General features: G+C 48.6%; 1 protein-coding gene across 2 annotated transcripts in view; it reads left to right on the forward strand.

Annotated features, from left to right (window-relative positions):
- OGDHL (oxoglutarate dehydrogenase L) overlaps window positions 1–14305 on the forward strand; it is a 713311-nt gene that overhangs the window by 18406 nt on the left and 680600 nt on the right. Inside the window, exon 2 of one of the 2 annotated variants that reach the window (XM_085608426.1) lies at window positions 6399–6603. The exons of the other annotated variant lie outside the window; for it this stretch is intronic. The gene's annotated coding sequence lies outside the window, so the exon portion shown is untranslated. The remainder of the gene's footprint in view (window positions 1–6398; window positions 6604–14305) is intronic. 2 annotated transcript variants of the gene reach the window in all.

Here is a 14305-nt window from a genome sequence, read left to right on the forward strand (position 1 = left end):
ACATTCAGATCCCCCACGACGAGGACTACCCTCTCACTCGAGTGCTGATCAATAAGGGAATCCAAGTTAACCAGGGCCCGAGATCTTGTCCCTTTGTTCCCTCTAAGGTACAGATTATAAATGTCCATATCACTCAGTGGGCCCAGGGATAGTCTGATTAATTGGATGTCAGGAGACCCTGTTGGTAGCTCGCTAACCATCGAAAATAAGTCTTGGCGGACCCAGATTGTTAAACCACCCATGGGGCGCCCTTTGGGACCCTGAGATGCTGGAACATGGAAGTTCAAATAGCCCAGCAAGAACTGAGGCTCACAGGACCAGGTCTCCTGAAAAAGGCAAACATCAAAGTTACCAATGAACTCAACCCATTCCGGAGAGTCAATTTTTGCCTTCAGGCCAGCAACATTCCGCGAGATCATTGAACCCACCCAGATCCCAGCTTTTTAGCCTGATGATTAGTTTTAGGACTTACTTCGTGTTGACTCTGGTTCTCTCTGTTCATATGTAAGATTGGGACCCTTGTTACGTTAAACGTCCCGGGTGAGACAAAGTCCACTTCATCTACTCCAACCATAAGCGCATCTACGTCTACAGTGGCATCCCTGGAGGCCAATGGATTCGAACTTTCTATCACCGGTCAATCCTGGTAATCTAAATTGCACCAACCATTGTAATAATCGGAGGAGGGGGTAAAAGACCCTGGGGGAATTCCTTTCCCTACCCAATGTTGTCTGGTTCTTCCGCCTTGATGAGAAGCTAAGTTATAAAAATAGCTTAGGTCATGCACCCCTATCCCAGACCGGTCCCCAAGAGGTGGACAATCCCAGATAAAGCGCACTAGGCTCCTGTCTTGAAAATTCACAATAATAGAGTCGCCTGCGATATCTTGTGGTCTGGATCCAACCCAACTGACCCTTCTGACAAATAAAATCTTCCCGTTCATATTGTCGGGGATTGGTCTGTTCTTATTTAGCCAGAATGTCACTTTATTTTTAAGTTCTTGGTAGGATTCAGACTTGCCATCTTTTAATTCGGGGACACCAGTTAATACTGCAACGTAGGGAAAAGAAGCTGGGGGAAGATGGATGTGGACTTTGGGAGGTTTAATAGTTTTATCGTAGGGCTCTCTACTTACGACTTCTCTCACACCCTTATTTTCCCTATTAATGTTACCCCCAGATTCGTTGGTTTTTTGGCCTGCCCGTGAATTAGTTTGGTTGGCATTAACCAAAACCTTTTGTGAATCAACCCCTAAGCTATCCTTAGTGGTCACAACAGGATCAGCAGTGGGATTAAGTATAGGGATCGACGTAGGTGCACCCAAAGATGTTGCATTAGATTTTGCTCTATCATTTGTTACTAATTTAATAGCATTTTTTAAAGAACAAAAATTATCAAGCATCGTTTGTTCGAGACGTTCGATTCTTTCGTTGGCCAGTTTTACCCTTTCTAAGAGGGGGAGTATTAGTGATCGGACCACCTGTTCAATTTGAGAAATCATTTCACCGGATTGTGACTGATCAGTGAGGCATTTATTAGCCACGCCAGATACCTGACAATCCCCAACTAGTAAAACACCAGGCACTCTGGTAAAATTTTCTAGTTTTTTTGGAATTTTTGACTGCCTCCCGCCTTGGGTATCCCCACCTCTTTTCCTCTTTGGATTGGTAGATCTTTTTTTATTTTTTTTACTAGCCCTTGTCTGGGGATATGCTACTTATCTTATGGAACTTTCATTTACAGAGGCGACCACACCAGAAGCCTCAGTGATCCTCTTGCTGTCCTGAAAAATAATAGGGCTAGTCTCAAGATCTACATGCTGAGATGAATCACTAGTACCATGCCCTACTAGCCTAGTAGGGGACTTTACTAATGCTACTGACCCAATAGATGAGCGTCTAGCATGCATTGGCTCAGTAGAAAGTCGCCGCTCGGTTATGGCAACTTCGTGCTCTAGGACCGAACAGCCCTAGTTATAAACTGATCTAGAGTACCAGTAACTGTCCCCCCCCCCCCCCCCCTGTACGCTTCCCTTTCCCTACCATTTCCCTACCCTTTGTTGAAATGCAAACCAGAGTACTAGCTAATGAGCTACTATGAGAAAACGATGACACGTAGAAAATAGTGCTAGCAGTATCAATGGTTCTAGAGAGCACTTGTATAGCCACAATGTCGAGCACCGTAGTGCCCCAATATACAGATGTAGAGCCTGCAAGGATCATAGGATCATATGATAAAACGCCAGAATGACAGTTAGCAAGCAAATACCCCTTGCAGTCTCAATATACAAAAAAACACAATCCAGAAATTCTCAACGGTGCAAGCATGACACCGGACGTGCGACAGTACCTTGGAGGCGCAGGCAAGAAGCCGAAGTTAGGGGGGGTGCCCTGCCTCTTCCTGACGATGACGGGCGCGGGACGGGCCCGCCCTTGGCCCGGGCTTCACCCGGGCGCGTCCCGCGCTGCGGTAGGCAAGTGCAGATTATATGGTCTTGGCCCCCTGACGCCCTCTGGTGACGCCTGTTACTGGCCGAGCACTGCCCCCTGGGACATGTGGTGCTGTGTACGGGCCGTTCCCCTTACGGCAAAGAAATGTTCGTGGCAGTGAAAGCAGGTAAGGCAAGATTCACTTGACAGCCGTTCCCGTCACGGCAGGAGTGTAGCAAACAGACAAAGCGTCCCCTTTACTTTAATTAATTACTCATCAGCATTCAGTGTCCACTTCGAGGAAGCATTTTTAACGTTTTAAATGACAAAATAGCTCGATGATAGCATTGTGATGTTAATATCGGTGAATACGATGTCAATGTACGCCATGATATATGTACACATAACCATGTCAATACCGGTACAGGCGATGTCAATGTATGTCATGATAAATGTATGCATAATAATGAGAATGTCAGTAAATATATTATCAATCACCGCCATCTCATATGTACACGTAATAACAAACTCGTATCATTGCTGTCGAATACACCCGCAATGACCTCCCCATCAATCCAGAGTCAGAGATTTATTTATTAATTTGAAAAGTTTTATAGAGTGCGAACAAGACCAAAATGGGTTACAGAGTTGTCATCGGCAATTATACGAAACATAAAGAAGGCAAGTGAAATTACAACCTGTGAGAAAACATTCAAGAATAAAGAGTAGAGTGTATCAGAGGCATCATAGAGCGCTCAGAGTAAAACATAATACAATAGAAAGAACCCCGATGTGCATCAAGGAATGTTAACAAAAAAGGGGAACAAGCCCAAAAATCAATAGTTGATGCAGTTAAAGGAGCTATCAAGAACTGGAATAAAAAAAGATAAAAACATATAGAATATCATTGACAATACTTCAAGATTATGGTTATTAATAAAACACATGAGCATATAAAGGAGGTGAGTGAAATTACATCCTGTGGGAAAACATTCAAGAATAAAGAAAAGGGGTGTATATGAGGCGCCGTAGAGCGCTCTGAGTAAAACATCATAGAATAGGAAGAACCAAGATGTGCAATGTGCATCAAGGAAAATTGGCTGAGAAGGAACGAGCCAAGTCAATAGTTGATGTAGTTAAAGGAGCTATTGAGGCCTGGAAACAAAATAAGATAAAAGTCATATAGTACATCAGTGACAATACTTCAAGAGTTTGGTTATTAACAAAACACACAAGCATGATCAGTGCATTAACGTTCGTTCATTAGTATTCTTTTGACCAATTTTTTAAAGGCAGTAGTGGAAGGATTTTATCTGATCTCGGATGGCAAGGAGTTTCAGATTCTCGAAGCAAGACCGGAGAACGCACAGTTGTACGACCTTTTCTTTTTGAATCTTGGAGGTTTCAAGAGAAGGGTGAACGTAACTCTGAGGTTCCGGCTGCAGCCCGATAGCTCAAGTTTATTTGCTAGGTAGTATGGGGTATTGTGGTGTATGGCTTTGAGTCAGACAAGCTATCTTGAGTAGGATTCTAGCTTCAATAGATAACCAGTTTAGCTGCAAAAGGTCGGGTGAAATGTGATCAAATTTCCTAGAACCCGTCAAAAGCCTCACTGAAGCATTCAAGGTACCTCTGAGTGGGGCCAAGCTGGCCTTGGGAAGCCCTGTGAGGGTCACTAGCCTATATTCCAATCTAGGGATAATCCGGGTTTGCATGGCCGGCCTGAGATCTTCGGGGGGAGGAATGGTTTGATTTTCTTCAGTGTGTTGAGTTGGAAATTGGCTCCCCTAGTAGTAGCACTGATGTGTCCTTGCATGTTTAGGTGTTTATCCAAGATGATACCTAAAGATTTTGAAGAGTCTACAACATGAGGTGTGCAGTTCAGAGAAGTTAAGTGTTTAATCCAGTCAAGGGTAGGAGCTGAGTGGTTAGGTGGGGTGATAAAAAGAAATTCTGTTTTGAGAGTGTTTAGTAGAAGATGATTCTGGGCTAACCATTGCTGAGTGTGCGCAAGTGCAGCATTTAAAGTTTTTATGTCCTCTTGAGATGAGATCTTCAGGTACAATTGCGTGTCATCCGCATACATGTGGTATTGAATGTTGGCTCTGTTCAGAATGACCGCAAGAGGCTCCATAAATAGATTGAAGAGAGTGGGCGAGAGCGTAGAACCGTGGGGGACTCCAATCAGGACAGGGGTACTGAAGCGAGTTCATGATTAACTTTGATCCATTGCGTGCGGTTGTGAAGGAAGGAGGAAAACCAATTTAGTACCTGGCCCGACAATCCCATCCTATGTTGTAGGAGATCAATCAAGTTTTCCTGTTTGATGGTATCGAAGGCTGAGGACAGGTCTAGAAGGATCAAGAGACAAGGGACATTTTGGTCAAGGGTTCTCACGGCGTCATAAACATTGTGAGTTGGTGCCGTTTCAGTGCTGTGCCCTGCTCTGAATCCTGACTGATGGGGATCCAGGAATTGATATTTCTCAATATGTTTGCAGAGCTGTGAATGAACGCGTTTTTCAAGTAGTTTCGCTAGAGTCATGCTGCTGGTGATAGGTCGTAAGTTGTTTGGGTCTGATAGGTCCGTGTTAGGCTTCTTAGGAATGGGAGTAACTTGCCCAACATTTAGGCAGTCCTGAATCTTTCACTGTAAGAGGGATTCATGAATGATCTTGGACTAAAGAGGGAGAATGTCTGAGATTAAATCTTTATAGAGCTTGGCGGGTAGAGGATCACCAAAGTGGTTGGAGGGTTTGATGGATGCCATGTTGCGAAGTATCTCAGTGCAGTCTGGTAGGAGAAAACTGCTCCATGATGCGTTGTTTTTGAGAGAGTTGCCCAAAGGCGGATATATTGTCGTGGATTCTGCCACCTCCCCTGATTCTTTGGGTGGTATCTTGGATAACAAAGTTGGGGCGGTGGGGAATAGCTCCAGCTCTATTTTCATTGTTTTTTCAGCGAACTGAGCTGTAAAGTCATCACCATTGGGGAGCAGGGATAACGTAGTAGAGCTCTGGTTAGAGGATTGGTTAGATTGTTCCTTAATGATTTCAAAGAGTTTTTTTGGTCTATTTTTGGCTCCATCCAGTTGAGATCTGAGGTGTCCGATTTTTGCCAAGCATATGTGTTTGTTGTAAACGCTCCTCCTTTTCCTCAGTTGAGAGAGCTTTGTGGTGGAAGGCGAGTTTCTCCAGAGTGTCTCAGAGAGTCTTAGATTGCACCGTTCGTCATTTAGGGCACCATTAAACCATGGTTTAGAGAGTTTGACTGGGATCCTTTCTAGCTGATTCGGAGCAACCGAGTCAAGAATGTTAGAAAAGGTGTTAAAGTAATGCTCAGAAAGATCGTCAAGGTTGGTCAAATTAGGGGGGGGGGGGTTGAAGTCTGTTTTTGGGGATTGAGTTTATCATGTTAAGGTTGAGGTCTCTCATAATGCGAGTCTTGTGTTTTGCTTTGAGGGGTTGACCCCTCAGGGATACGTGGACAGACAGGCCCTGTGTCCCAAACCCTAGCCTACTGTCATAGATGGGGTTATACTTGGCCCAAAGTCAAATGCGGAAACAGGGAAATCCCAGATCGATCCCACTGATAGGCAGCTACACCACAAAAGATCAGGGGAGATTAGCCCCAATAAAACACGTTTGGCCAAAGGGATGCATGTTCCCAAAATACCACACTTAGTAAGGAACACTCAGTCTATCAGAACACAGCATGCACACTACAAGCAGTGATTGCACACTCCCCATGCCGGACATCTGGACACATACACACTGGCCCTCTTTGGATCTCCACAAAGTCGATTACAAGAATGTGTAATCGGTTTATTGTACTTCAAGAACTGTATATAATGCCAACCAAAACCTATGAACATGGAGACAATCGTCAGACACGACTCTGTTGCTGCTGTACCGGCCGCTGCATTTAATTAAAACCACTTGTTCCTGTTTTGCCTTTTAATTTTTTCAAGATAAATTCATATCTGAGCAACACGTTGGTGAGCCAACCAGCCAGGAGAGATTGGTTAATCACGCCCAACTGCTGCCGAAAGACAAGGACTCTTGATTGAATGGGTTCGCAGTTGCGCAACAAGACCGCTAATCAGACGCCATAATTGATTAAAAGCTCTGCTGAATCTGCGGGGCAGAGGTCTGTCTGGAGGCCGCCGTCACAGGGTAAGAGACTACATCTGATCCTTAATCCCAGTATGTGATGCGTGCAAAGTAGAAAAAGTGTGTAGATCCCCTTTTCCCTAGTCAGCAAGCTAGGGAAGGTGAAGGTAGTTTATAGTTTAGTTCACTTGGACAGCTGAGCGTTGCACAGATGGTACACATACGCCCTGGGTGTAATATAGGGTCACTTATTTATTTTCTTTGCTTGGACCACTGAGCATTACACAGATAGTACGCATAGGCCCTGGCGTGATATAGGGTGTACTTTGGACGTTAGGGAAAAATTTGTACCTTGGTGAATAACGTAAAGCTTGTATCTGGCCAGGGAGGACTGATAATTGTCAGATTTTTCCTTCTTCTCCACACAAATCATTGCTATTTTTGTCCCTGAGCCAATACTGACAGACTATTGGGCTCACTTAGCTCTGTGTACCTCGCAGAGTATTCTCTCTTCATCGGGCAGTAGGCGCTAAGAGCGAGCTAAGATTTTTTGGACAAAGTATTTTTTTGCTCTCAATTGTTTTTCTTCTGTTTTCATTAAGGTTTTCAGTTTATGCATTGTTGCTGTTGTGGTGCTGGTACATTTTGCAATTGTATTTTATGTTGAAATGTTATGTCCAGTTAGAAAGTTTATGGGTATATGAAAAAGCAACCATTTTTTCCACAAGTCAGTACTCCATATTTGCTCTTCCGGTGCTGTAAAGCAACTCGTATTGTTCTGAACTAACCATTGCACTTTCTTACAAGGTATTTCATTGCGTTGGCTTTGTTTACTGTTAAGTGTTTTATGTGATGCATCATTTTTAGAGCTCATAACCAGTAGTTATTGCCAACACAACCCTCTTGTCACATGGGCACGGGCGAAGAAGAGGGAATGGAGAAAACCCTCATTGACTGCACGTTTCCCCCCCATCTGCAGGACGCAGGCGGCCCCTTTAATGCAGGCTGGCTCACATGGGCGGCGGAAACGCCCCCTCTGACGTCACCGACAACACACCATTCCGCTGTGGTCGGCCCCAGTAAAGCGGAAACCAGCGAGGAGACCGGCACGAAAGCCCACGGAGGAGTCGGAGTGCGAGCAGCGACGGAGGCAGAAAGCGAGGTGAAGGACGGAGGACGGGACTCGGAAATCGGAGGCAGAGGACACGGGAGAGCGGCAGAGCCAGGAGGCCACCTAAACGGCGTCTCGCCCTGCCACGCGCCCGGAGGAGCGTGGCTGGGAAAGGTACGGGGACGGATCCTGGGATTGGTCTCAACACGGGGAGGGAGATAGTTGTCTCTCTGGGAGCTCTTATCGGGGAGGTCACGGGCTTCTTTTGAACGGGGTATACTACTCACTCACCGATTTCCCCTCTTTTCGAGTGATTTTTTTACTGGTGGTGGACCCCGGTGACCCCTCACTACCCATCCCCCTTCAATCCCTCTAGCACCCAAAGAACAGTCCACTAAAATCTGGTCTCCCTTCCTTTCATGTCCGACGGAGCCACATCGCCAGACGAGACCCCCGGGGAAGGCGAGGACGACGTCGTGATTGTCCTGGAGGAGGAGGGAGAGAGACATAGTGCTCGTTCTATGACATACTTTGTTCTTGAACCATAATAAACCCACAAAACGTATAATACAGCCTAGCCTCTGTCATTGGTATGCTCACAGGGTCACACCCCTGTGCGACAAGTGGCGAGCCAGATAGGAGCACCCAACTGTGAACCCCCACCCGATACAGGATGGACACCCTCATACATCAAATGAAGGAGAGCCAGGCTAAGCTGGAATGGGCCATAGAGCGTACCTCCTGCCAGGCGGAAGCCGATCGGGCTGTGTTTACCTCGGCTATCCAAACCCAATCCGAGAACCTAGTGAAACTGGCCGAAGGTCAGAACCTCCTTGTGGCCTCGCTCGGACAGGCTAGAGCGGCCGCACCACCAGGAGCTGTGGACCCCCTTCAGAAGTTTACACCGTTAGCGTTCTTTCTGAACTTTGAAAGGGCCGCCCGGGCTAGTGCTTGGGCAGGGGAGAGATGGCCTTTTTACCTGGTACCGTTGTTGGTCGGCGAAGCACAAGCAGCATATCAAACCGTGAACAAGGATGGAACCGCCACCTATGCCCTGGTAAAACAATACATTCTGGATAGGCTAGGAGTGGGCGATGAGACTTACAGACTACGCTTCCGACAGGAACGGCCGGGCCCCTGGGGATATACCCAAAACCCTTTTCTTCAAGCTGAAAGAAGCAGCTGACCTATGGCTAAAACCCCAGGACTCCAGTATGGAGGATGTAATGAAGAAAATCTATCTTGAGCAATTCCTTGAAGCCCTACCCTATCCCAGCCAGCGCTGGCTAAAGCAACATGCCGGTTTAACTCTGGAACAGGCCGTAGAAATGGCCACTTCTTATGCCAGAGCTCAGGGCCGACCCCCCCCCCCCCCCCCCCCCCCCACACAAAGAGCCCGAACGACCTGCAAGGCAGGTTACCCAAGGAAAAGGAGACAGGAAACCCGTTAAGCCGGTACTTGAGCCCGTACGACCCAGAGGAACACGGCCAGACAATACCCCTTTTTCAGCTCCCCAATGTTATGAGTGTGGGGAATGGGGACATATAGCCAGGTTTTGCAGGAAGAAGAGGGAGAGAGAGGAGGAACCCATGGACGTGAGCTACTCGCCCCACTCTCTCCTATTCGCTCAGGAAACAGAACCAGTGTTTTATGTGAGTGTAAGGATACAGGGGAAAGGAGTACGGGCCCTTCTAGACTCCGGCTGCAAGCACTCAGTAGCAAGACAAGAGCTTATCCACCCCTCTTGGGTCCTACCGGGCAGGAGGGTGGGCATTCGTTGTGTACACGGGGAGGTTAGGGAATACCCTCTGGCTACAGTACAGCTACAAACACACACAGGGGCCACCATGGCTGCAACGGTGGGAGTGCTCCCACACCTCCCGGAACCGGTCATTTTAGGGACCGACAATCCCTGTTATACCTCCATGATGAGGGAAGCTCTCAGTCCCCCAAAACAATGTCAAGTCTCCATGCTGACTTCCGAACCCTGGGCTAGGGATACACACTTTCGAACCGCCCAATTAAACGACGCCAGTCTTGTCAACGCCTGGGCTACAGCCAGGGCAGAACAAGACCCCACAAACAGAGCATATCCCACCTTTTGTGGAACAAAACAGTCTACTGTACCGTTTAGCAAAAAAAGACGCCATTCCTCAACTCCTTGTTCCCTCAGACTTCAGGGACCAGATACTGTTTTTTGCACACGCCCACCTTATGGCGGGGCACGTTGGGGCAGAAAAAACAGGGCAAGCCATACTACAACACTTCTTCTGGCCTGGTGTTTATGCCCAGATCCAGAAGTATTGTCAGGAATGCCACATATGCCAACGACGCAATCCGTACGTCCCACCGGCTGTCCCCTTGCAACCCCTACCCATCATAGGCACCCCGTTTGACAGACTAGGGATGGACCTTATAGGACCCTTACCCAAGTCCAGTAGAGGACATTAATATGCCCTTTTTTTGGTAGATTATGCCACCCGCTATCCGGAGGCCTTCCCCCTTAGAACAGCCACCTCCACTGCCATAGCCCAGCACCTGGTTGAAGTGTTTTCTCGGATGGGATTCCCTAGGGAAATAGTCACTGATCAGGGCACCCCCTTCGTGTCAAAATTGAGGAAACAGGTTTGCCTCCAGTTACGCATCAAACACATAAAAACCTCGGTGTACCACCCCCAGACAGATGGCTTAGTTGAGCGTTACAATGGAAGCCTTAAACTGACTCTCAAAAAACTTCTGTCTGGGGATGGGAAAAATTGGGACCAACTCTTGCCTTTAGCCTTATTCGTGCTAAGGAGCCAGACCCAGTCCAGCCTGGGGGCCTCCCCTTTTGAGCTTCTCTTTGGTCGTAAACCCAGAACTCTGCTGGAAATAACCAAGACAGCTGGGAAAAAGAAGGGAAACAGGAAGTAGAAGCTTTGTTGGATTATACCCGCCAGTTACAGTCCAGATTGCATAAATTACGGACTTTAGCCCATGAGCACTTAGCCATCGCCCAAACCAAACAGAAATACTTTTACGATAAAGGGAAGAAGTGGAGAGAGCTCAGTGTGGGTGACTGGGTCCTGGTGTTGTTACCCACTTCCACCCAAAAGATGAAGAAAGAGTGGCAGGGTCCCTTCAGGATTATGAAAAAGTTGGGTAGAACTATGTACGGTCTACAGATCTCCCGAACCAAAACTCAGTTGTACCATATAAACTTATTAAAAAAATGGTTAGGAACCCCTCCGGGCCCTTCCAAAAGCGTATCCTTCACCACCCCTCTGGTACATACCGTTCGGGAAGTCCCTATTAATCACGATCTGTCCCCAACTCAGCGAGAGGCGATAGATTCTCTTCTTCTTCGGTTTTCTGGTATATTCTCGGAGCTACCGGGGAGGACACACCTGGCTGAACACGCCATCCCTACCCCCGCAGGGGTTACCGTCAAACAAAAACCCTATCGGATACCTGAGGCCCGACGAGCGGCCTTCCAAAACGAGATTCAGCAGATGCTAAAAACGGGAGTGATCATACCGTCCCATAGCAACTGGTGTTCCCCGGTAGTCTTGGTACCGAAACCGGACGGAAGTATCCGGTTTTGTATAGACTTCTGAGCCGTCAATAGAGTATCCAAACAGGACGCTTATCCTCTTCCCAGGATCGACGAATTGGTGGAACGCCTTGGTGAGGCCAGATACATAACAACTATCGACCTCACCAAGGGCTATTGGCAGATTCCCCTAGCTCCTGCTGATCAGGAGAAGACCGCCTTCTCAACTCCTTCTGGTCATTACCATTTTACTGTACTGCCTTTTGGGCTGCATGGGGCTCCGGCCACTTTTCAACGGGTCATGGATACCCTATTAACACCCCATCTACCTTACGCTTCTGCCTATCTGGATGACATAGTGGTCTTCAGAAAAACCTGGGCCGATCACCTCCAACATCTGGCCAGTGTGTTTGACAGTATAGGCAAAGCGGGATTCCATATAAACGCGAAGAAATCCAGAGTGGCATTTCAACAAGTGAAATATCTCGGGTTTCTGCTTGGGGATGGAAACATGGAACCACAAAAGGAAAAGGTAGCAGCTGTTCAGGCTTTACCCTACCCAAGGACAAAAAGGGAACTAAGGGCGTTTTTGGGACTAGTTGGGTATTACAGGAGGTTTATCTCCCAATTTGCTGATCTGGCTGGACCCCTCACTAATCTCCTCCGTAAGTCCCAGAGCTCTCCCCGCTTACGGGCCCCCACGGATCGGGAAGCTACTGCTTTTCAGGCTCTCAAAGATGCCCTCACCTCTTCCCCAGTGTTGGTGGCCCCCGACTTTCATAAACCCTTCATTCTCCAAACCGATGCCTCTGGGGTTGGGATTGGGGCAGTGCTCTCCCAAGAAGACGCTGAGGGTTGTGAACGCCCCATTCTATACATCAGTAGGAAGCTGTTTCCCCGAGAGCAGGTTTATTCCACTGTAGAGAAGGAGTGTTTGGCCGTCCGGTGGGGGGTGGATAAATTGAGGTACTACCTGGAAGGCAGGTCCTTCATCCTCTTCACAGACCATGCCCCTCTCACTTGGCTCCAGCGCAACAAGGGCCACAATGAGCGCATCCTCCGGTGGTTCTTGGCCTTACAGCCCTATCGCTTTGAAGTGCGGCATCGAAAAGGGAGGGACCAGGGAAATGCGGACTTTCTCTCCCGATACCCGATTTCCCCCGATTGGGAAAATCCGAGGGGAGGGATGTGTCGCATGGGCACGGGAGAAGAAGAGGGAATGGAGAAAACCCTCATTGACTGCACGTTTCCCCCCCATCTGTAGGACGCAGACGGCCCCTTTAATGCAGGCTGGCTCACATCGGTGGCGGAAACGCCCCCTCTGACGTCACCGACAACACACCAATCCGCTGCGGTCGGCCCCAGTAAAGCGGAAACCAGCGAGGAGACCGGCGCGAAAGCCCACAGAGGAGTCGGAGTGCGAGCAGCGATGGAGGCAGAAAGCGAGGTGAAGGACGGAGGACGGGACTCGGAGATCGGAGGCAGAGGAGACGGGAGAGCGGCAGAGCCAGGAGGCCACCTACACGGCGTCTCGCCCTGCCACGCGCACGGAGGAGCGTGGCTGGGAAAGGTACGGGGCCGGATCCTGGGATTGGTCTCAACACGGGGAGGGAGATAGTTGTCTCTCTGGGAGCTCTTATCGGGGAGGTCACGGGCTTCTTTTGAACGGGGTATCCGACTCACTCACCGATTTTCCCCTCTTTTCGAGTGATTTTTTACTGGTGGTGGACCCCGGTGACCCTCACTACCCATCCCCCTTCAATCCATCTAGCACCCAAAGAACAGTCCACTAAAATCTGGTCTCCCTTCCTTTCATGTCCGTCGGAGCCACAACGCCAGACGAGAGCCCCGGGGAAGGAGAGGACGACGTCATGATTGTCCCGGAGGAGGAGGGAGAGAGACATAGTGCCCGTTCTATGACATACTTTGTTATTGAACCATAATAAACCCACAAAACGTATAATACAGCCTAGCCTCTGTCATTGGTATGCTCACAGGGTCACACCCCTGTGCGACACCTCTATACACAATATTCCCATGATCAGAGTAGAATTTAGCATTATTTAAACTCAATTAAATCAGAAGTTTACAAACTCCTCAAAGTTTCCTAACTCATCCTGGAGTCACAGCTAGACCACATGTAAACTAGATTCCCCACACACCCTAGGAAGCTAGAGAAACACTGCAGTGAGTGGCATGCACATACCAAGGCGTACGCATGCCCATGTCCTGAGTGGGGGACATATGATCCCAACATAATAGAATCCATCCAGAGCACACATACAGACCAGAGATGTAGGTCAGAAGCAGGCTAAACGAGAGGCCCTACTAGAACTATGAGCCATCTTCGAGGCAGTCCCATCCTGCAAAGTCCCCCACCATACACTGGCAGGGAGGTGCTCTCTTGCCTGCCATCCCAACCTTCCTAGCGCTGGGTTACACCAACCCACCGGCTGAGGGGGCCGATGGCCCCCCACCGAGCAGCAAAACAACAGACCCAGGGTAGAATACTACCAAACCAACCAGCCCAGGTGAGGCCAGCCCGCTCTCATTTTGGTGCCAGGCTCCCCCGAAGTTCGACCCCCCCCCCCCCCCACCCATCGACTGCAACACATCAAGCCCCAGTGGAACAAGGAGTGCATGCTCTAAACCGCCCCACAGAATGCTCTAGTGTTAGAGGGAGGTTCCTAGCAGTTCTAGATGATGATACCAACAGTGGGGTGGGGGGGATAAGGGCCCCAGTCCCCAATATCTGACTTTGAGGGGGGAGCCGTAGGATATGCTCCCCCAGGGTTTGCTCAGGCTGCAATGGAAGCATTCGGAAGCGAGCTTGAGGTCAAAACGCTACCAAGGAGAACCTCACACAGTACTGAGAAAAGGAGGCAGCCCAGGTGAGAGTTAGAGGAAAGGTGCAAGTTGAGAATAGAGAGAGAAAAAGCTCTCGCCTGGGAAGCCCAAAGGGAAGAAAGAACAACACACCTTCCCTTAGAGGAAGCCAGAGCTAGGTCCTGGGGTCCACATGAGGATGAGCCCAGGGAAGAGTCAGAAGAGAGCCCCTAACAGAAATCCAAACTCCACCTGGGCGCTGGCATAGGAGAGGGGCCAACCAAGACATAAGAAA

Source organism: Triturus cristatus, chromosome 1_2 (genome assembly GCF_964204655.1).
Source record: "Triturus cristatus chromosome 1_2, aTriCri1.1, whole genome shotgun sequence".
Taxonomy (NCBI): domain Eukaryota; kingdom Metazoa; phylum Chordata; class Amphibia; order Caudata; family Salamandridae; genus Triturus; species Triturus cristatus.